General features: G+C 52.7%; 1 protein-coding gene across 1 annotated transcript in view; it reads left to right on the forward strand.

Moving 5' to 3' along the window:
- The window catches only part of IPO7 (importin 7), a 46,853-nt gene that overhangs the window by 6,196 nt on the left and 18,673 nt on the right, over positions 1 to 21,984 (forward strand). The window lies entirely within an intron of this gene.

Raw genomic sequence — 21,984 nt, forward strand, 5'->3', positions numbered from 1 at the left:
CTTGATCTTGTAGGGATTTAAGAACACAAGGAGTGACAGAAGTCACTGACGTGACCGGTGTCACCGAGGCATGGTCTCTATGCATGGTAAAGGACTCCTCAACTCTAGGCCCGTTCACTGCTTCTTGGTCAGCTGCACCTGTGCGGGGATCTCCATCCGATTCCATCAGCTCAGATCTAGACTTTCTTTCCGGCGTACCTAGCTTATTTCACAACAGGAAAGATCTCTATCCTACATACATTTTGACTATCTTACCTACCTCTGCTCCACCCATCTAGAGGCTCTTGCGTCACTTCCTCCTGTACCGATAGGAGGGGAGGGAGTGGCCTAAATTTAGACTACCTCATGTTGTGTAAACCGTAGCATATCCAGTGCAGAATCGACCACCATCTGATTCCATCTATAAAAACAAAAACTAAAGGAAATATGCATTAGATCATTCTTATAACAGACAAGTTTCATAGTAGTCCAATAAACATGATATAATTGTTGCAAAAGAAAGGCCAGCTTTAAAGCCTATCCAATATGTCTGCTGCGCCTTCTACTGCTGGAGAAATATAATAGATATCTACTTTCCCCCCTTTTTATGTTTTGTTTTCTTCAGCGCTCTATTGGGAGACCCAGACGATTGGGGTATAGCTACTGCCTCCGGAGGCCACACAAAGCAACTACACCAAAAAGTGTAAGGCCCCTCCCCTTCTGGCTATACCCCCCCCGTGGTATCAGGGGTTCTCCAGTTTTCAAGCTTTGTGCGAAGGAGGTCAGACATCCATGCATAGCTCCACAGATTTTAGTCAGCAGTAGCTGCTGACTATGTCGGATGGAAGAAAAGAGGGCCCATATAGGGCCCACAGCATGCTCCCTTCTCACCCGTGGATGGTGTTGTAAGGTTGAGGTACCTATTGCTGGTACAGAGGCTGGAGCCCCACATGCTGTTTTCCTTCCACATCCCCTGATAGGGCTCTGTGGAAGTGGGATCCTGCCGGCCTCTAAGCTCTGACGCCGGGCTCCATCCACAGACCCATAGCACCTGATGGATACGGAGCAGGAGTACAATCAGGGACATGGCCCTGCATCATACAGGTACTCTGTGTCCCCAGCAGGCACAGACACACTCCGGGCTGGCTGGGCGTTGTAGTGCGCCGGGGACCGTAACGCTTGAGTTGGTGTTCCTGCAGTTTACTGGGGGACTTTTGTGTTGTGTGAACGCAGCGCCGACCCCCACTGGACCGGCGGCGCTGCTGTGACTTGTAGTGCGCCGGGGACACGCCGACCGCGCTTTTACGGCGGCGGCGTTTATAAATTTAGTCCCCGGCTTTTGCGGCCTAGATCCGCTTCGTTCCCGCCCCCACCCTGTCAATCAGGGTAGAGGAGGGACGCTGTTTCGCAGCAGCGACGGAGGCTGGAGCCTGATTTACATGCTCCAGCCCTCTCACTAGGCACAGAGAGAAGCAGGCTTCCCGCTCTTAGCCAGGAACGGCCAGGGCCCGCCCCCCCTCCTCTCCCAGGACGCCGGCAGCCATTACATGCAGTCTGGCTAGAGGAAGGACGCAAGGCTCTGGGAGACCTGGACTAGGGGCTTTTGGCGACCACACACCCGCTCTTAAGCGGGCGGTAAGCGGCATTTCAGCTGGCCCCTCTAGTGCCTCAGTGTGTATTGGTGTACTGTGTCACCAGATATATATATTTAATTAATTCTTGCACTGTGAGGTCGCTTCCTGGCTGGATACCCCAGATCGCTCTGAGGACGCAGCAACATGTCATCCACAAAACGCAAGGCTGCCAAGGCTAGGGCTGTGTACACTGCGTGTGCTGCATGTGGGGCTGCTCTACCAGCAGGCTCCAATGACCCCCATTGTGTGCAATGCTCAGATCCGGTGCTGCTTCGCCAGCCGGAGTCCGGAGAGGTAGTGACCCAGGCTGAGACGCTTGTAAGTCCTGCCCCGGTGTCAGGGACGGACTTTGCAGTTTTTGCTGATAGAATGTCTGTGACTCTGACAAAAATCCTTGAAACTTTGCAATCCATGCCTGGGGCTCAGTCTATGGACACGGCGAGGTCTCTGTCCTCTAATCCCCCTCAGTTGGAACTAATTCAGACTGCAAGGGGGTCCCCGGCTTCACAGGCTGAGTATTATGACTCAGATGATAGCCCCAGCCACCCTAAGCGAGCTCGCTGGGAAAGACCCTCAACGTCATCACACTGCTCAGGGTCTCAGCGCAATCAGTCTCCCTGTGATGCGTCTGAAGAGAGTGATCAGGAGTCTAATCCTGGAACCCCTCTCAATCTCGATGCCCCGGATGGGGACGCCATGGTAAACGATCTTATCTCAGCCATCAATAGACTGTTAGATATTTCTCCCCCAGCCCCTTCAGCAGAGGAGGCAGCTGCAGAGCAGGAGAAGTTTCGTTTCCTCTATCCCAAGCGTAAATTGAGTGCTTTGTTGGACCACTCTGACTTCAGAGAATCAATCCAGAAGCACGACGCTCATCCAGAAAGGCGTTTCTCTAAACGTTCTAGGGATACACGTTATCCTTTCCCCCCTGACGTGGTCAAGCGCTGGACCCAGTGTCCAAAGGTTGACCCCCCGATTTCCAAACTTGCAGCTAGATCCATAGTTGCAGTGGAGGATGGCGCTTCACTTAAAGATGCCAATGACAGACAGATGGACCTTTGGTTAAAATCTGTCTATGAAGCTATCGGCGCGTCGTTTGCTCCAGCATTCGCAGCCGTATGGGCACTCCAAGCTATTTCAGCTGGTTTAGCAAAAGTGGATGCTATCTTACATCCAGCGGTGCCGCAAGTGGCGTCCCTTACCTCGCAGATGTCTGCGTTTGCGTCCTACGCTATCAATGCGGTCCTAGAATCTACCAGCCGCACCTCAATGGCGTCCGCCAATTCGGTAGTTTTGCGCAGAGCCTTGTGGTTAAAGGACTGGAAAGCAGATGCTGGTTCCAAAAAATGTTTAACCAGCTTGCCATTATCTAGAGATAGACTGTTTGGCGAGCCATTAGCTGACATCATTAAACAGTCCAAGGGTAAAGACTCTTCCTTACCCCAGCCCAGACCAAGCAAACCTCAGCAGAAAAAGTGGCAGCAGAAGTTTCAGTCCTTTCGAGGTTCGGGCAAGACACAATTCTCCTCGTCCAAAGGGACTCAGAGGACGCAAAGAATCTCAGATTCCTGGCGGACTCACGCACGCCCCAAGAAAGCAAATGGAGGAACCGCTTCCAAAGCGGCTACCTCATGACTTCCAGCCCCCTCCCTCCGCATCTCCGGTCGGGGGCAGGCTCTCCCGCTTTTACGACATTTGGATGTCTCAGGTCAAAGACCGGTGGGTGACAGACATTTTGTCTCGCGGGTACAGAATCGAGTTCAGTTCTCGTCCTCCAGCTCGGTTCTTCAGAACCTCCCCACATCCAGACCGAGCAGATGCCCTGCTGCAGGCGGTGGGCTCCCTAAGAGCGGAAGGAGTAGTGGTTCCTGTACCGCCTCAGGAACAAGGGCGAGGGTTTTATTCCAATCTCTTTGTGGTTCCAAAAAAGGACGGCTCGTTCCGTCCTGTTCTGGACCTAAAACTGCTCAACAAACATGTGCACGCCAGGCGGTTCCGAATGGAAACTCTCCGTTCTGTCATTGCCTCAATGTCTCAAGGAGACTTCCTTGCCTCAATAGACATCAAAGATGCTTATCTCCACGTGCCAATTGCTACAGAACATCAACGTTTTCTACGTTTTGTGATAGGAAACGACCATCTGCAGTTCGTAGCTCTGCCATTCGGTCTGGCGACAGCCCCACGGGTCTTCACCAAGGTCATGGCGGCGGTGGTAGCAGTCTTGCACTCTCAGGGACACTCGGTGATCCCTTATCTAGACGATCTACTGGTCAAGGCACCCTCTCAAGAGGCATGCCAACTCAGTCTACATGCTACGCTAGAGACTCTACAGACTTTCGGATGGATCATCAACTTTCCAAAGTCAAATCTGTCACCGACACAGTCACTAACGTATCTTGGCATGGAGTTCCATACTCGAGCAGCGAGAGTGAAGCTTCCGCTGAACAAGCAGCGGTCCCTACAGACAGGGGTGCAATCTCTTCTTCAGGGCCAGTCGCACTCCTTACGGCGCCTCATGCACTTCCTCGGGAAGATGGTGGCAGCCATGGAAGCAGTTCCCTTTGCGCAGTTTCATCTGCGCCCACTTCAATGCGACATCCTCCGCCAATGGGACGGGAAGTCAACGTCCCTCGACAGGAAAGTCTCTCTTTCCCAGACGGCCAAGGACTCTCTACAATGGTGGCTCCTTCCCACCTCATTGTCTCAGGGAAGATCCTTCCTACCCCCATCCTGGGCAGTAGTCACGACAGATGCGAGTCTGTCAGGGTGGGGAGCAGTGTTTCTCCACCACAGGGCTCAGGGGACGTGGACTCCGCAGGAGTCCACCCTGCAGATCAATGTTCTGGAAATCAGAGCAGTGTATCTTGCCCTACTAGCATTCCAACAGTGGCTGGAAGGAAAGCAGATCCGAATCCAGTCGGACAACTCCACAGCGGTGGCATACATCAACCACCAAGGAGGGACGCGCAGTCGGCAAGCCTTCCAAGAAGTCCGGCGCATTCTAATGTGGGTGGAGGACACAGCATCCACCATATCCGCGGTTCACATCCCGGGCGTAGAAAACTGGGAAGCAGACTTCCTCAGTCGCCAGGGCATGGACGCAGGGGAATGGTCCCTTCACCCGGACGTGTTTCAGGAAATCTGTCGCCGCTGGGGAGTGCCGGACGTCGACCTAATGGCGTCCCGGCACAACAACAAAGTCCCGGCATTCATGGCGAGGTCGCGCGATCAAAGAGCTCTGGCGGCAGACGCCTTGGTTCAAGATTGGTCGCAGTTCCAGCTCCCATACGTCTTCCCACCTCTGGCACTCTTGCCCAGTGTGTTACGCAAGATCAGATCCGATTGCAGCCGCGTCATACTCGTCGCCCCAGACTGGCCGAGGAGATCGTGGTATCCGGATCTGTGGCATCTCACGGTCGGCCGACCGTGGTCACTGCCAGACCGACCAGACTTACTGTCCCAAGGGCCGTTTTTCCATCAGAATTCTGCGGCCCTGAACCTGACTGTGTGGCCATTGAGTCCTGGATCCTAGCGTCCGCAGGATTATCTCAAGGAGTCGTAGCCACAATGAGACAAGCTAGGAAGTCAACGTCTGCTAAGATCTACCACAGAACGTGGAAGATTTTCTTATCCTGGTGCTCTGCACAGAGAGTGTCCCCTTGGCCATTTGCATTGCCCATTTTTCTTTCCTTCCTGCAATCGGGGTTGGAAAAGGGCTTGTCGCTCAGCTCCCTTAAAGGGCAAGTCTCGGCACTATCTGTGTTTTTTCAGAAGCGTCTAGCACGTCTTCCTAAGGTGCGCACGTTCCTACAGGGGGTCTGTCATATTGTGCCCCCGTACAAGCGGCCGTTAGATCCATGGGATCTTAACAGAGTACTAGTTGCTCTGCAAAAGCCGCCCTTCGAGCCTCTGAAGGACGTTTCCTTTTCTCGTCTGTCACAGAAAGTGGCGTTTCTTGTTGCGATCACATCGCTTCGACGAGTGTCTGAGCTGGCAGCTCTGTCATCCAAAGCTCCCTTCCTGGTGTTCCACCAGGACAAGGTAGTGCTGCGCCCCATTCCGGAGTTTCTCCCTAAGGTCGTATCCTCGTTTCATCTTAATCAGGATATATCTTTGCCTTCTTTTTGTCCTCATCCGGTTCACCGGTATGAGAAGGACTTACGTTTGCTAGATCTGGTGAGAGCACTCAGAATCTACATTTCTCGCACGGCGCCCATCCGCCGTTCCGATGCACTTTTTGTCCTTGTCGCTGGCCAGCGCAAGGGGTCGCAGGCTTCTAAAGCCACCCTTGCTCGATGGATCAAAGAACCAATTCTGGAAGCCTACCGTTCTGCTGGGCTTCCGGTTCCTTCAGGGCTGAAAGCCCACTCAACCAGAGCCGTGGGTGCGTCCTGGGCATTACGACACCAGGCTTCGGCTCAACAGGTGTGCCAGGCAGCTACCTGGTCGAGTCTGCACACTTTCACCAAACATTATCAGGTGCATACCTATGCTTCGGCGGATGCCAGCTTAGGTAGAAGAGTCCTGCAGGCGGCAGTGACATCCCCGTAGGGGAGGGCTGTTTTGCAGCTCTAACATGAGGTATTTCTTTACCCACCCAGGGACAGCTTTTGGACGTCCCAATCGTCTGGGTCTCCCAATAGAGCGCTGAAGAAGAAGGGAGTTTTGTTACTTACCGTAAATTCCTTTTCTTCTAGCTCTTATTGGGAGACCCAGCACCCGCCCTGTTGTCCTTCGGGATTCTTTTGTTGTTTGCGGGTACACATGTTGTTCATGTTGAACGGTTTTTTCAGTTCTCCGACGTTATTCGGAGTTAATTTGTTTAAACCAGTTATTGGCTTCCTCCTTCTTGCTTTGGCACTAAAACTGGAGAACCCGTGATACCACGGGGGGGGTATAGCCAGAAGGGGAGGGGCCTTACACTTTTTGGTGTAGTTGCTTTGTGTGGCCTCCGGAGGCAGTAGCTATACCCCAATCGTCTGGGTCTCCCAATAAGAGCTAGAAGAAAAGGAATTTACGGTAAGTAACAAAATTCCCTTCTTCTTTGTCGCTCTATTGGGAGACCCAGACAATTGGGTGTATAGGCTATGCCTCCGGAGGCCGCACAAAGTACTACACTTAAAAGTGTTAAGCCCCTCCCCTTCTGCCTATACACCCCCCGTGCTCCCACGGGCTCCTCAGTTTTTTGCTTTGTGTGAAGGAGGTCAGACACGCACGCACGCTCCACAGATTGGTCAGCAGCAGCTGCTGACCATGTCGGATGGAAGAAAAGTGGGCCCATATAGGGCCCCCAGCATGCTCCCTTCTCACCCCACTCTTGTCGGCGGTGTTGTAAGGTTGAGGTATCCATTGCGGGTACGGAGGCTGGAGCCCACATGCTGTTTTCCTTCCCCATCCCCCTCAGGGCTCTGGTGGAAGTGGGATCCTATCGGTCTCCAGGCACTGAGACCGTGCTTCATCCACAACTCCTGTGGAGCCTGCTGGATAGGAGCCGGGTATCGTTCAGGGACATGGCCCTGCTACTTGGAGGTACTCTGTATCCCGGTGGGGACCGCGCACAGCAACACTCCAGCTTTGCTGGGTGTGCTAGTGCACCGGGGACCGCGGCGCTGACCGGGTTAATAGGTGCCATTACACACTCAGCGTTGCAGAGTGTGTTTATGTATAGGGACTGCCGCACTGACCGCCGCTGCCATGGAATCACTGCGGCGCGGCTGGGACTTGTAGTGCGCCGGGGACTTCCACGCCGGCCGCGCTTTTACGGCGGCCGCGTTTATTACTAGAGTCCCCGGCTTTTTGCTGCCTAGTTCCTTTCCTCCCACCCCCAGCCCTGACAGGCAGGGGAAGGGCGGGACGCTGCACAGAACGAGCAGCACTGAGGGCTGGAGCATGCTTTGCATACTCCACTCCCCTCACTGTGCACAGTGCAGGCACCAATTCCCGCTCTTTCTGGGTCACGCCCACGGCTCCCTCCTCTCCTCAGGACGCCGGCAGCCATTCCTGTCAGCTCCTCGGACGCTGCAGAGGGGGACAAAGTCTGGGAGACCCAGGCAGGGACTCTGATGGCCTCACAACCGCTTTAAGCGGGTGATAAGCAGCACCTGTGGTGCTAGCCCCATTGTGCAGTAGTGTAACATTATATGTTTATGGTATATATGTTTTACACTGTATAGTGCACAGTTGATTTCTGGCTATATACCCTATTGTGTTGCTCAGGGAAGATAATAGCATGGCGCCCACGAAAGGCAGGGGTGCCATAACACAGGCTTATTATGTTGCCTGCGCCGCATGTACGACCCCGCTACCGGCAGGATCCACTGACCCTCATTGTGTGCACTGTTCGGCCCCTGTGGCACTTGCTCAGCCAGAGCCTCTGCTAGGGGGGGCCCAGGGGGAGCCACCTGCTAACACTGTTCAGGTGACGGGGACAGAGTTTGCAAAACTCTCTGAGACTATGGCTAAGATACTAGAAGCCTTGCAGGCCAGGCCGGTATCTCAGCACAGGGACTCTGTTGAATCTTTGTTCCCTGGCCCACCTCAGCTGGACCAACAATGTCCTCCCGGGGTATCTCATGGATCCCAAGCTGAGGGTTCTGACACAGACCCCAGCCCCAGACCGACTAAGCGAGCTCGCTTAGATTTTCCCTCGACATCTTCATATTGTTCAGGGTCTCAGCGGGGGGAAGCTCTGGTTGATGATGCGGAGACAGCTGATCAAGATTCTGATCCTGAGGCCGCTCTCAATCTTGATACTCCGGACGGGGACGCCATAGTGAACGACCTTATTGCGTCCATCAATCGTATGTTGGATATTTCTCCCTCAGCTCCTCCGGTGGAGGAGTCAGCTTCCCAGCAGCAGAAATTCCGTTTTCAGGTTTCCCAAGCGTACACCGAGTATTTTTCTGGACCACTCTGATTTCAGAGAGGCAGTCCAGAATCACCATGCTTGTCCAGATAAGCGGTTTTCTAAGCGCCTTAAGGATACACGTTATCCCTTTCCCCCTGACGTGGTCAAAGGTTGGGCTCAGTGTCCCAAAGTGGATCCTCCAATCTCCAGACTGGCAGCTAGATCCATACTTGCAGTGGAAGATGGGGCTTCACTCAAAGATGCCACTGACAGGCAGATGGAGCTCTGGTTGAAATCCATCTATGAAGCTATCGGCGCTTCTTTTGCCCCAGCGTTCGCAGCCGTATGGGCGCTACAAGCTATCTCAGCAGGTCAAGCGCAAATTGACGCAGCCACACGCACGTCCGCGCCACAGGTGGCGTCCATAACCACTCAGACGTCGGCATTTGCGTCTTACGCTATTAATGCTGTTCTGGACTCTGCGAGCCGTACGGCGGTTGCAGCCGCCAATTCGGTGGTACTCCGCAGGGCCTTGTGGCTACGGGAATGGAAGGCAGATTCTGTTTCCAAAAAGCGCTTAACCAGTTTGCCAATTTCTGGCGACCGATTGTTTGGCGAGCGTTTGGATGAAATCATCAAACAATGCAAGGGAAAGGATACATCCTTACCCCAGCCCAAACTGAACATACCCCAACAGAGGAAGGGGCAGTCGAGGTTTCGGTCCTTTCGGGGTGCGGGCAGGTCCCAATTCTCCTCGTCCAAAAGGCCTCAGAAAGATCAAAGGAACTCTGATGCATGGCGGTCTAAGTCACGTCCTAAACAGACCACCGGAGGTGCCGCTACCAAAGCGGCTTCCTCATGACTGTCGGCATCCTCACTCCGCATCCTCGGTCGGTGGCAGGCTCTCCTGCTTTTGCGACACCTGGCTGCCACGGGTAAAAGACCGTTGGGTGAGAGACATTCTGTCTCACGGTTACAAGATAGAGTTCACCTCTCGTCCCCCGACTCGATTCTTCAGGTCATCCCCGCCTCCCGAGCGAGCCGAGGCTCTTCTGCAGGCGCTGGGCATTCTGAAGGCAGAAGGGGTGGTGGTCCCTGTTCCTCTTCAGCAACAGGGCCACAGTTTTTACTCCAACTTGTTTGTGGTCCCAAAGAAGGACGGGTCTTTCCGACCTGTCCTGGACCTGAAACTTCTCAACAAACACGTAAAGACCAGGCGGTTCCGGATGGAATCCCTCCACTCCGTCATCGCCTCAATGTCCCAGGGAGATTTCCTTGCATCGATCGATATCAAAGATGCTTATCTCCACGTACCGATTGCTCCAGAGCACCAGCGCTTCTTGCGCTTCGCCATAGGGAACGAACGCCTGCAGTTCGTGGCACTGCCGTTCGGCCTGGCAACAGCCCCACGGGTTTTCACCAAGGTTATGGCTACTGTCGTAGCGGTCCTCCACTCTCAAGGTCACTCGGTGATCCCGTACTTGGACGATCTGTTGATCAAGGCACACTCTCTAGAGGCATGCCAACACAGCCTCGACGCTACCCTGGAGACTCTCCAGAGTTTCGGGTGGATCATCAATTTTCCAAAGTCAAATCTGACACCGGCCCAATCGCTGACATACCTTGGCATGGAGTTTCATACCCTCTCAGCGATAGTGAAGCTTCCGCTGATCAAGCAGCGGTCACTACAGACAGGGGTACAATCTCTCCTTCAAGGCCAGTCACACCCCTTGAGGCGCCTCATGCACTTCCTGGGGAAGATGGTGGCAGCAATGGAGGCAGTTCCTTTCGCGCAGTTTCACCTGCGTCCTCTTCAATGGGACATCCTACGCAAATGGGACAGGAAGCCGACGTCCCTCGACAGGAACGTCTCCCTCTCGCAGGCGACCAAAGCTTCCCTTCGGTGGTGGCTTCTTCCCACTTCATTATCGAAAGGGAAATCCTTCCTACCCCCATCCTGGGAGGTGGTCACGACGGACGCGAGTCTGTCAGGGTGGGGAGCGGTTTTTCTCCACCACAGGGCTCAGGGTACGTGGACCCAGCAAGAGTCCTCGCTTCAGATCAATGTTCTGGAAATACGGGCAGTGTATCTTGTCCTGAAAGCGTTCCAGCAGTGGCTGGAAGGCAAGCAGATCAGAATTCAGTCAGTCAATTCCACAGCGGTGGCATACATCAACCACCAAGGTGGCACACGCAGTCGGCAAGCCTTCCAGGAAGTCCGGCGGATTCTGCTGTGGGTGGAAGCCACGGCCTCCACCATCTCCGCAGTTCACATTCCAGGCGTGGAAAACTGGGAAGCAGATTATCTCAGTCGCCAGGGCATGGACGCAGGGGAATGGTCCCTTCACCCGGACGTGTTTCAGGAGATCTGTTGCCGCTGGGGGGTGCCGGACGTCGACCTCATGGCGTCCCGGCACAACAACAAGGTACCGGCGTTCATGGCACGGTCTCAAGATCCCAGAGCTCTGGCGGCAGACGCCTTAGTTCAGGATTGGTCGCAGTTTCAGCTCCCTTATGTGTTTCCTCCGCTGGCACTGTTGCCCAGAGTGTTACGCAAGATCAGGGCCGACTGCCGCCGCGTCATCCACGTCGCTCCAGACTGGCCGAGGCGGTCGTGGTACCCGGATCTGTGGCATCTCACGGTCGGCCAACCGTGGGCACTACCAGACCGACCAGACTTGCTATCTCAAGGGCCGTTTTTCCATCTCAACGTCCGCCAAGATCTACCACAGGACGTGGAAAATTTTCCTGTCGTGGTGCTCTGCTCAGGGTATTTCTCCCTGGCCTTTTGCCTTGCCCACTTTTCTGTCCTTCCTTCAATCTGGACTGGAAAAGGGTTTGTCGCTCGGCTCCCTTAAGGGACAAGTCTCAGCGCTCTCTGTGTTTTTCCAGAAGCGCCTAGCCAGACTTCCACAGGTACGCACGTTCTTGCAGGGGGTTTGTCACATAGTTCCACCTTACAAGCGGCCGTTAGAACCCTGGGATCTGAACAGGGTGCTGACGGTTCTTCAGAAACCACCATTCGAGCCAATGAGGGATATTTCTCTCTCACGCCTTTCGCAGAAAGTGGTTTTTCTAGTAGCAGTCACTTCACTTCGGAGAGTGTCTGAGCTAGCAGCGCTGTCATGCAAATCCCCTTTCCTGGTGTTTCACCAGGACAAGGTGGTTCTGCGCCCGGTTCCGGAACTTCTCCCTAAGGTGGTATCCCCCTTTCATCTCAATCAGGATATCTCCTTACCTTCTTTTTGTCCTCATCCAGTTCACCAATGTGAAAAGGATTTGCACTTGTTAGATCTGGTGAGAGCACTCAGACTCTACATTTCTCGTACGGCGCCCCTGCGCCGCTCGGATGCACTCTTTGTCCTTGTCGCTGGCCAGCGTAAAGGGTCACAGGCTTCCAAATCAACCCTGGCTCGGTGGATCAAGGAGCCAATTATCGAAGCTTACCGTTCGGCTGGGCTTCCGGTTCCCTCAGGGCTGAAGGCCCATTCTACCAGAGCCATGGGCGCGTCCTGGGCTTTGAGGCACCAGGCTACGGCTCAGCAGGTGTGTCAGGCGGCTACCTGGTCGAGCCTGCACACTTTCACGAAGCACTATCAGGTGCATACCTATGCTTCGGCGGATGCCAGCCTAGGTAGACGAGTCCTTCAGGCGGCGGTTGCCCACCTGTAGGAAGAGGCCGTTTTTACGGCTCTATTACGAGGTATTTTCTTCAGCGCTCTATTGGGAGACCCAGACGATTGGGGTATAGCTACTGCCTCCGGAGGCCACACAAAGCACTACACCAAAAAGTGCAAGGCCCCTCCCCTTCTGGCTATACCCCCCCGTGGTATCACGGGTTCTCCAGTTTTCAAGCTTTGTGCGAAGGAGGTCAGACATCCATGCATAGCTCCACAGATTTTAGTCAGCAGTAGCTGCTGACTATTTCGGATGGAAGAAAAGAGGGCCCATATAGGGCCCCCAGCATGCTCCCTTCTCACCCGTTGATGGTGTTGTAAGGTTGAGGTACCTATTGCTGGTACGGAGGCTGGAGCCCACATGCTGCTTTCCTTCCACATCCCCCTGGGGGGCTCTGAGGAAGTGGGATCCTGCCGGCCTCAAAGCTCTGACGCCGGGCTCCATCCACAGACCCATTTGAACCTGCTGGATACGGAGCTGGAGTACCGTTCAGGGACATGGCCCTGCACCATTACAGGTACTCTGTGTCCCCGTACACACAGGCACAGCACACTCCAGACTTGCTGGGTGTGCTAGTGCGCCGGGGACAGTAAAGGGTTACAGTCACTGCAGCTTTGCTGAGTGACTTTGTGTATTGGGAACTACCGCGCCGGACGCTCCGGGAGCGGCGGCGCGGCTGGGACTTGTAGTTCGCCGGGGACTGGGCGCCGACCGCGCTTTTACGGCGGCGGCGCTTATAAATCCAGTCCCCGGCTTCTGCGGCCTAGTGCCGCTTCGTTCCCGCCCCCTCCCTGTCACTCAGGGAAGGGGACAGACGCTGAGCAATCAGCAGCGCCGAGGGCTGGAGCCTTATTTACATGCTCCAGCCCTCTCACTGCACACTGTCGGACGCCGGATTCCCGCTCTGACTTGGGGCACGCCCACGGCCCGCCCCTCCTCACACGAGCTGGGGAAGACGCCGGCAGCCATTACTGCAGTCCAAGCTCGGACTTTCGGCAACCAGGCAGGACGGTGGCGACCATACACCCGCTTATAGGCGGGCGGTAAGCGGCACACATAGTGCTGACCCCAATATATACTGCAGTGTGTACATGTGTATTTTAACTGCATAGGTCGCTATATGCCCGCTTGGAGAGCGACACATCAGCAGCAGGAAAGCAGGTGTGCTAAGGCACAGGCTTTCTAGGCTGCTTGTATTGCACGTACTGAAGTGTTCATTTGTGTTTATGCTTATATGCTATACATTGCACTGTACAGTCGCTAGTCTTAGCTATATTCTCCTGGAATGGCTAGACTACAGCAGCAGAAAACCAAGGGTGCTGGGGCACAGGTTTTTTTCTATGCTGCTTGTATTGCATGGGCTGCAGTGTGCATTTGTACTTGTGCTTGTATGCTATACATTGCACTGTATGGTCACTCTTCTGGGCTATATTCCCCTAGATGACTAGTCTACAGCAGCAGAAGAGCAGAGGTGCCAGGGCACAGGCTTCTATGCTGCTTGTATTGCATGGGCTGCAGTGTTCATTTGTACTTGTGCTTGTATGCTATACATTGCACTGTAGGGTCACTCTTGGCTATATTCCCCTAGATGACTAGTCTACAGCAGCAGAAGAGCAGAGGTGCCAGGGCACAGGCTTCTATGCTGCTTGTATTGCTTGTGCTGCAGTGTTCATTTGTACTTTATGCTTGTATGCTATACATTGCACTGTACGGTCACCAATCTTGGCTATATACTTCTAGATGGCTAGTCGGCAGCGGCAAAAAAGCAACACAGATTTTCAGTGCTGTTTTTACTACATGGGATGCTGTTCATGACACCGTCCCATTGTGTGCATGCTCCCCTGTAGCACTTCGTCTGCCGGGGTCTCTAGCACTTCGTCTGCCGGGGTCTCTACTAGTCGTGGCCAAAGAAACCACCTGTCATCCCTGTCCAAGGACAGGGACGGAGTTGCAGTTTCGACAGATATATTGTCATAAGATAGAGACTTGCAGTCCAGACAGGCCATGGGCAATCTTCCTGACCAACCTCATTTGGAACGGGGGGGTCCCAGGAGGACTCTCTGTATGATAAGGCAGCTCTCCAGGACTTTGATCCTGACATCGCTATCAATCCGGATACACCGGATGGTAACGCCATACGGAATGATCCTATAGCGTCCATCAATGGAAGGTTGGATCTTTCTCCCTCAGCTCCCCCAGTGGAGGAGTCAGCTTCACAGCAGGAGAAGTCCCTTTTCAGTATCTCAAACGGATATTGAGTATTTTTCTGGCCACGCTGACTTCAGAGAAGCAGTCCAGAAACACCACGCTTACCAGATAAGCGTCTTCTCCAAACGTTTTTAAGATACACGTTATCCCTTTTCCCCTGACGTGGTCAAGCGCTGGACCCAGGGTCCAAAGGTGGATTCTCCAATCTCCAGGCTTGCGTCTAGAGCCATAGTTGCACTGGAGATGGGGCTTCACTTAAAGATGCCATTCACAGACAGATGGACTCTGGTTGAAATCTGTCTAGGAGGCTATCGGCGTGTCGGTTGCTCCGGCATTCACAGCCGTATAGGCAACCTAACCTTTTCAGCTGTTCTTGCGCAGCTGGCCTTGAGCACATGTACATCTGTACCGCAGAGGCGTCCGTAACTCCGCAATGTCTGCACTGCGACTTACCCTATTAATGCTGTCCTAAAAGTACAGTCGAGGTTTCGGTCCTTCCCAAGCTCGGGCAGGTCCCAATTGTCCTCGTGCAAAAGGGCTACAAAACCTCAGACGGGCTCAGATTCCGGCCGGGCTCAATCACGCCCAAGGAAGGCAGCCGGAGGAACCGCTACCAAGGCGGTCTCCTCATGACTCTCAGCTCTCTCTCTCTCTCCGCATCCGCGGTTGATGGCAGACTCCCCCGCCTTTGGCGACATTTAGCTGCCACAGGTCACAGACCGGTGGGTGACGGACATTGTGCTCACGTGCACAGGACAGTGTTCTGTTCTCGTCCTCCGACTCCATTCTTCAGAACGGCCCCACCTCCCCACCGAGCAGATGCCCTGCTGCAGGCGGTGGACGCTCTAAGAGCAGAAGGAGTGGTGATCCCTGTCCCCCCTCAGGAACGAGGGCGAGGGTTTGTACTCCAATCTCTTTGTGGCTCCAAAAAAGGACGGCTCCTTCCGTCCTGTTCTGGACCTAAAACTGCTCAATAAGCATGCGAACGCCAGGCGGTTCCGGATGGAATCCCTCCGATCCGTCATTACCTCAATGTCTCGAGGAGACTTCCTTGCCTCAACAGACATCAAAGATGCCTATCTCCACGTGCCAATTGCTACGGAGCACCAACGTTTTCTACGTTTTGTGATAGGAGACGACCATCTTCAGTTCGTAGCTCTGCCATTCGGTCTGGCGACAGCCCCACGGGTGTTCACCAAGGTCATGGCAGCAGTGGTAGCAGTCTTGCATTCTCAGGGACACCCGGTGATCCCTTACTTGGACGATCTACTCGTCAAAGCACCCTCCCTCGAGGCATGACAACCCAGCCTGAATGTTACGCTGGAGACTCTCCAGACTTTCGGGTGGATCATCAATTTGGCAAGGTCAAATCGGTCACCGACTCAATCACTAACGTATCTCGGCATGGAGTTCACACTCTATCAGCGATAGTGAAGCTTCCGCTGAACAAGCAGCGTTCACTGCAAACAGAGGTGCAGTCTCTCCTTCAAGGCCAGTCGCACCCCTTAAGGCGCCTCATGCACTTCCTAGGGAAGATGGTGGCAGCCATGGAGGCAGTTCCCTTTGCGCAGTTTCATCTGCGCCAACTGCAAGGGGACATTCTCCGCCAATGGGACGGGCAGTCAACCTCCCTGGACAGGAAAGTCTCCCTTTCCCAGACGGCCAAGGACTCTCTGCAATGGTGGCTTATTCCCACCTCATTGTCACAGTGAAGATCCTTCCTACCCCCATCCTGGGCAGTGGTCACGACAGATACGAGTCTGTCAGGGTGGGGAGCAGTTTGTCTCCGCCACAGGGCTCAGGGGACGTGGACTCAGCAGGAGTCCACCCTTCAGATCAATGTTCTGGAAATCGGGGCAGGGTATCTTACCCTACTAGCTTTCCAGCAGTGGCTAGAAAGAGAGCAGATCCGAATCCAGTTGGACAACTCCACAGCGGTGGCATACATCAACCACCAAGGAGGGACGCGCAGTCGGCAAGCCTTCCAGGAAGTCCGGCGAATCCTCATGTGGGTGGAGGACACAGCATCCACCATATCCGCAGTTCACATCCCGGGCGTAGAAAACTGGGAAGCAGACTTCCTCAGTCGCCAGGGTATGGACGCAGGGGAATGGTCCCTTCACCCGGACGTGTTTCAGGAAATCTGTCGCCGCTGGGGGGTGCCGGACGTCGACTTAATGGCGTCTCGGCACAACTACAAGGTCCCGGCATTTATGGCACGATCGCGCGATCACAGAGCTCTGGCGGCAGACGCCTTAGTGCAAGATTGGTCGCAGTTCCGGCTCACATATGTGTTTCCACCTCTGGCACTCTTGCCCAGAGTACTGCGCAAAAAATCAGATCCGATTGCAGCCGCGTCATACTCGTCGCCCCAGACTGGCCGAGGAGATCGTGGTACCCGGATCTGTGGCATCTCACGGTCGGCCGACCGTGGTCACTACCAGGCTGGCCAGACTTACTGTCCCAAGGGCCGTTTTTCCATCGGAATTCTGCGGCCCTGAACCTGACTGTGTGGCCATTGAGTCCTGGATCCTAGCGTCTTCAGGATTATCCCAAGGGGTCGTTGCCACCATGAAACAGGCTAGGAAGTCCACCTCTGCTAAGATCTACCACAGAACGTGGAAGATTTTCTTAACCTGGTGCTCGGCTCAGGGAGTGTCTCCCTGGCCATTTGCATTGCCTACTTTTCTTTCCTTCCTGCAATCGGGGTTAGAAAAGGGCTTGTCGCTCGGCTTCCTTAAGGGGGAAGTCTCGGCACTATCCGTGTTTTTTCAGAAGCGTCTAGCACGTCTTTCTAAGGTGCGCACGTTCCTACAGGGGGTCTGTCATATCGTACCCCCGTACAAGCGGCCGTTAGATCCATGGGATCTCAACAGGGTATTAGTTGCTCTCCAGAAGCCGCCTTTCGAGCCTCTGAAGGAAGTTTCCTTTCTCGCCTGTCACAGAAGGTGGCGTTTCTCGTTGCGATCACATCGCTTCGGCGAGTGTCTGAGCTGGCAGCTCTGTCATCCAAGGCTCCCTTCCTGGTGTTCCACCAGGACAAGGTAGTGCTGCGCCCCATTCCGGAGTTTCTCCCTAAGGTCGTATCCTCATTTCATCTTAATCAGGATATATCCTTGCCTTCCTTTTGTCCTCATCCGGTTCACCGGTATGAAAAGGACTTACGTTTGTTAGATCTGGTGAGAGCACTCAGACTCTACATTTCCCGCACGGCGCCCATGCGCCGTTCCGATGCACTTTTTGTCCTTGTCGCTGGTCCGCGCAAGGGGTTGCAGGCTTCTAAAGCCACCCTGGCTCGATGGATCAAAGAACCAATTCTAGAGGCCTACCGTTCTGCGGGGCTTCCGGTTCCTTCAGGGCTAAAAGCCCACTCAACCAGAGCCGTGGGTGCGTCCTGGGCATTACGACACCAGGCTTCGGCTCAACAAGTGTACCAGGCAGCTACCTGGTCCAGTCTGCACACTTTCTCCAAGCATTATCAGGTGCATACCTATGCTTCGGCGGATGCCAGCTTAGGTAGAAGAGTCCTGCAGGCGGCAGTGACACCCCCGTAGGGGAGGGCTGTTTTGCAGCCCTAACATGAGGTATTTCTTTACCCACCCAGGGACAGCTTTTGGACGTCCCAATCGTCTGGGTCTCCCAATAGAGCGCTGAAGAAGAAGGGAATTTTGTTACTTACAGTAAATTCCTTTTCTTCTAGCTCTTATTGGGAGACCCAGCACCCGCCCTGTTGTCCTTCGGGATGTTTTGGTTGTTTGCGGGTACACATGTTGTTCATGTTGAACGGTTTTTCAGTTCTCCGATGTTACTCGGAGTTAATTTGTTTAAACCAGTTATTGGCTTTCCTCCTTCTTGCTTTGGCACTAAAACTGGAGAACCCGTGATACCACGGGGGTGTATAGCCAGAAGGGGAGGGGCCTTGCACTTTTTGGTGTAGTGCTTTGTGTGGCCTCCGGAGGCAGTAGCTATACCCCAATCGTCTGGGTCTCCCAATAAGAGCTAGAAGAAAAGGAATTTACGGTAAGTAACAAAATTCCCTTCATTTTACCCACCCAGGGACTGCTTTTGGACGTCCCAATTGTCTGGGTCTCCCAATAGAGCGACAAAGAAGAAGGGAATTTTGTTTACTTACCGTAAATTCCTTTTCTTCTAGCTCTAATTGGGAGACCCAGCACCCGCCCCTGTTTTTTTGTGTACACATGTTGTTCATGTTGAATGGTTTCAGTTCTCCGATATTCCTTCGGATTGAAGTTACTTTAAACCAGTTTATAATTTTTTTTCCTCCTTCTTGCTTTTGCACCAAAACTGAGGAGCCCGTGGGAGCACGGGAGGTGTATAGGCAGAAGGGGAGGGGCTTAACACTTTTGAGTGTAGTACTTTGTGCGGCCTCCGGAGGCATAGCCTATACACCCAATTGTCTGGGTCTCCCAATTAGAGCTAGAAGAAAAGGAATTTACGGTAAGTAAACAAAATTCCCTTCTTTATATATTACTTTGGCAAAATTTATAGGTTTATAACAGCAGACAATATAATTAAACAACCGATAAATATAACCTATACTTTACTGAGGAATTTTGAAACCTTACAACACGGTTCATAGATATTCTGTATCTACAAAAGAAAGGAAACTAATTTAATATTGGCAGTTTATCTGCAAAAATACAAAACAAAAACATAACCATAAAAACAAAAAACCTAATTTGTACATTTTAAGAAATATAATTTTCCCTGCAAAATTAATTTAATTATTTAGATATCAGCAGAATACTATTGATAATCTCCTGTGAAATTTTGAACTCTTATGGATTAAACAAAATCCACTCCACCAGCCGGAAAAAGCAGTTGTTAGTATATAAATCACATATAGTCCTGCAAATCTCTGCAGAAGCCATTTTTTTTTCCTTTCTCTACTTCGTCAGTTTTTTTTTTCTTCTTTCTACAACTTGTAATAAGCAGCAGCTCACTGTACACGCTCCCACACATCCCTGCGGGTTTATGGCCCCCCACCTCTCCTTCAAGGTGCGCGATGTTAGAATGGCTGATAGAAAAGATAGATACAGGAGGGGCCATGGGCAGAACTTTCATTACAATCATAGTAAATAACTTTTACTACAATTATTTTTCCTGAAAGGCATCATTAGAACGGGTGGCTTGGGATCGGGATCATTGCAGCAAGAGGGCTAGCAGTCCGGGGCTCCCCTTTGTGTCATTAGGGAAAATTGGGGCAGACTCGTGGGTGCAGCCTGGACTGTGGGCAGTATCCTGGGAGATCTCCTGGGGATGATTTAAAGGGATACTGTGATACTCTGGTAAAAGGCACACCTGGCTTCAGGTAGATCATTACTGGATCTACAGGGAGTTTACCCACAACATTAGGCCCTTTTGACTATAATAGTCCACATCAGATTTATTAGCACATGGCATAGAGAGCATCACAGTAGGGAGTGCCCATAGGGGGCAAGTCTCCTCACACCCTTCCGGGAAATATAATTTAGTCAGGGTGAGAGTAATACCTCCTTCTCAATCATGATTTATGGCAGCCTTTAATTTATTTAACAGATTAACCAGCAACTCCCACTGGGGCAAAAATAGCAAAATATGGTCGGGAGTTATATCAGACACTTTATTAATGGAATTGGTTACAACAGTGTCAACTATAAATTTGAAAGAGGCCCCTGCAATACTTTTTATTTAATCTGACCATTACAGTATAAATTTATGGACGATTGGCTTTAGTTTTGGGGCCTTGGACAGGAGATTGGAATGGTGGGACACGGCATCCTCTCCGGAAATGCCCGGGCTGACCACAACGCCAAAAATTCCGTTGCTGGCTCTGCTGGTTTTGTTGATTGGGATCTACGTATACGGGGTTTGAACCCTGTTGGGGCATGGGCTGTGGCAGGGGCTGCACCGGCGCATATGTATACACCAATTGATCTTGAGTCCTTCTTTTTAAAGCGGCACAATACTGTTGTCCACTTTGGAAAGTGGTATCATCAGTGCCTGGGGGCATTGTGAGATGGGGCTCCATTAAGAGCCAAAAACTGTCTCCTGCTTTTATCTTGGTGAGATAAACCAGGTCCTTCTGAGCAGCTGAATATAACTGATGGACCTGTAGCATCTGCCTATAAAATCGCATAGGGTTAATTTCGGGATCTGGCAGGCAGGGGATTAATGCCGCTGACTGGGTGGGGTTGAAGGGGACATATTTGAATGAGGGATGTTCCTCAGGTCAGGTTTGGGGTAAGGCTTATTGGAGCGTGACGCCAGACTGGCCGGTGAGGGGAGACGGGCATTGCAGACGGGCATTGCAGGTACAGGAGGGGCCAGGGGTATGGGTGCGGATAACCGCTCCTGAGTCTGCTTGGTTGTTCTCTGATATAGGGGAGGCACATAGTAACCTCCTCTGGGAGTTAAAACAGGGAGGATTGGAACAGGCTTATGGCCGTAATTTAGGTGTGGGCGGTGAGCTGTACAATTCTTACAACCATCTCTCCAGTCTGTGCTGTGGTAGCCACACTGGTAACGTGTGCAGCTGGCTGGGTTGTATAGGGACGGTTTCTCAATTGGTACTCCTGGATAGACAGGGGCAGGAGTGGGCAGCGTCAATATGGGGGTTGTGGGGGATAGCTCTACTAACTGTGAGGTGGATGCTGGTACAGAGGGGACTAATGCCGGTGTGGGCAGTACAGGAAGAGTTAAGGAATTTCGGCTAGTAGGTGGGATCTCAGCATTTATGAGCAGCTCTGAAACGGGGAATAGAATGGGGTTCAGGTTGTGCGGCAGCAACAAAACAACCTGTCGAAGGACCCTCAGATCCTTCCTCAGACTTGGGTAACATATAGTAAAACACAACATCTCCTCGCTCATCCTCTTCTTTGACCTCAATATATCTTTCTGATAGCAATATCTGCGTTATTCTGTTAAACAATTCAGCATCAATCAACAAATAATACTCTGAAAATCTCTGGGGCATGATGCACAGCTGAAATGTCTCCAGCACGTGCCTCTCCCTAAGGAATGTTTACTAAATCCATTCTGTGAATCCTCAGGTTTCTTAACCTTGTCTTCTCCGTTCTAAACATTTTTGCTATCTTGGTGGTGTCTGGATTACACTAATTTATGACTATGCGGTGTGTGTTGCAGCCCGGCCGGAACTTAAGGCTACACCTCTATACTAGCTGGCAACTCCTCAGCTATATAGTAGTAAGGGTATCCCGTGTCACGGAGGAGGCGTACAAAATGTATTCCCTCCGGACTTGATCAGCTGCACCAATATTTAAACATCCTAGCTCACTATCTACCCCCCCCCCCCCCCCGCGTCTTTAATTACAGACCGGGTCAGTCTAACAAGCTATATCCGGCCACCACAGTCTTTCCTGCCCTAACAACCGTCCTCTGGATCCCGTGTGACACTCTCGATCGATCCACACCTCAGGGCTGGGATCGTGCTCTGAGCCCCAGTGGGCACTACCCCTGAGTCACAATCGGGTACCTTTTTAACACCGATAAGGACACACAGACCGTCACTCCCTCCTCTCCAAACCAACCACAACGGTAGTGAATACACAGTATGTAACACTTACCGGGATAGAGATGATCAGTCTACTTGGAGGAGAGGGAGATCTCAGTCCGCGA

The sequence above is a fragment of the Anomaloglossus baeobatrachus genome, chromosome 10 (assembly GCF_048569485.1).
Source record: "Anomaloglossus baeobatrachus isolate aAnoBae1 chromosome 10, aAnoBae1.hap1, whole genome shotgun sequence".
Taxonomy (NCBI): domain Eukaryota; kingdom Metazoa; phylum Chordata; class Amphibia; order Anura; family Aromobatidae; genus Anomaloglossus; species Anomaloglossus baeobatrachus.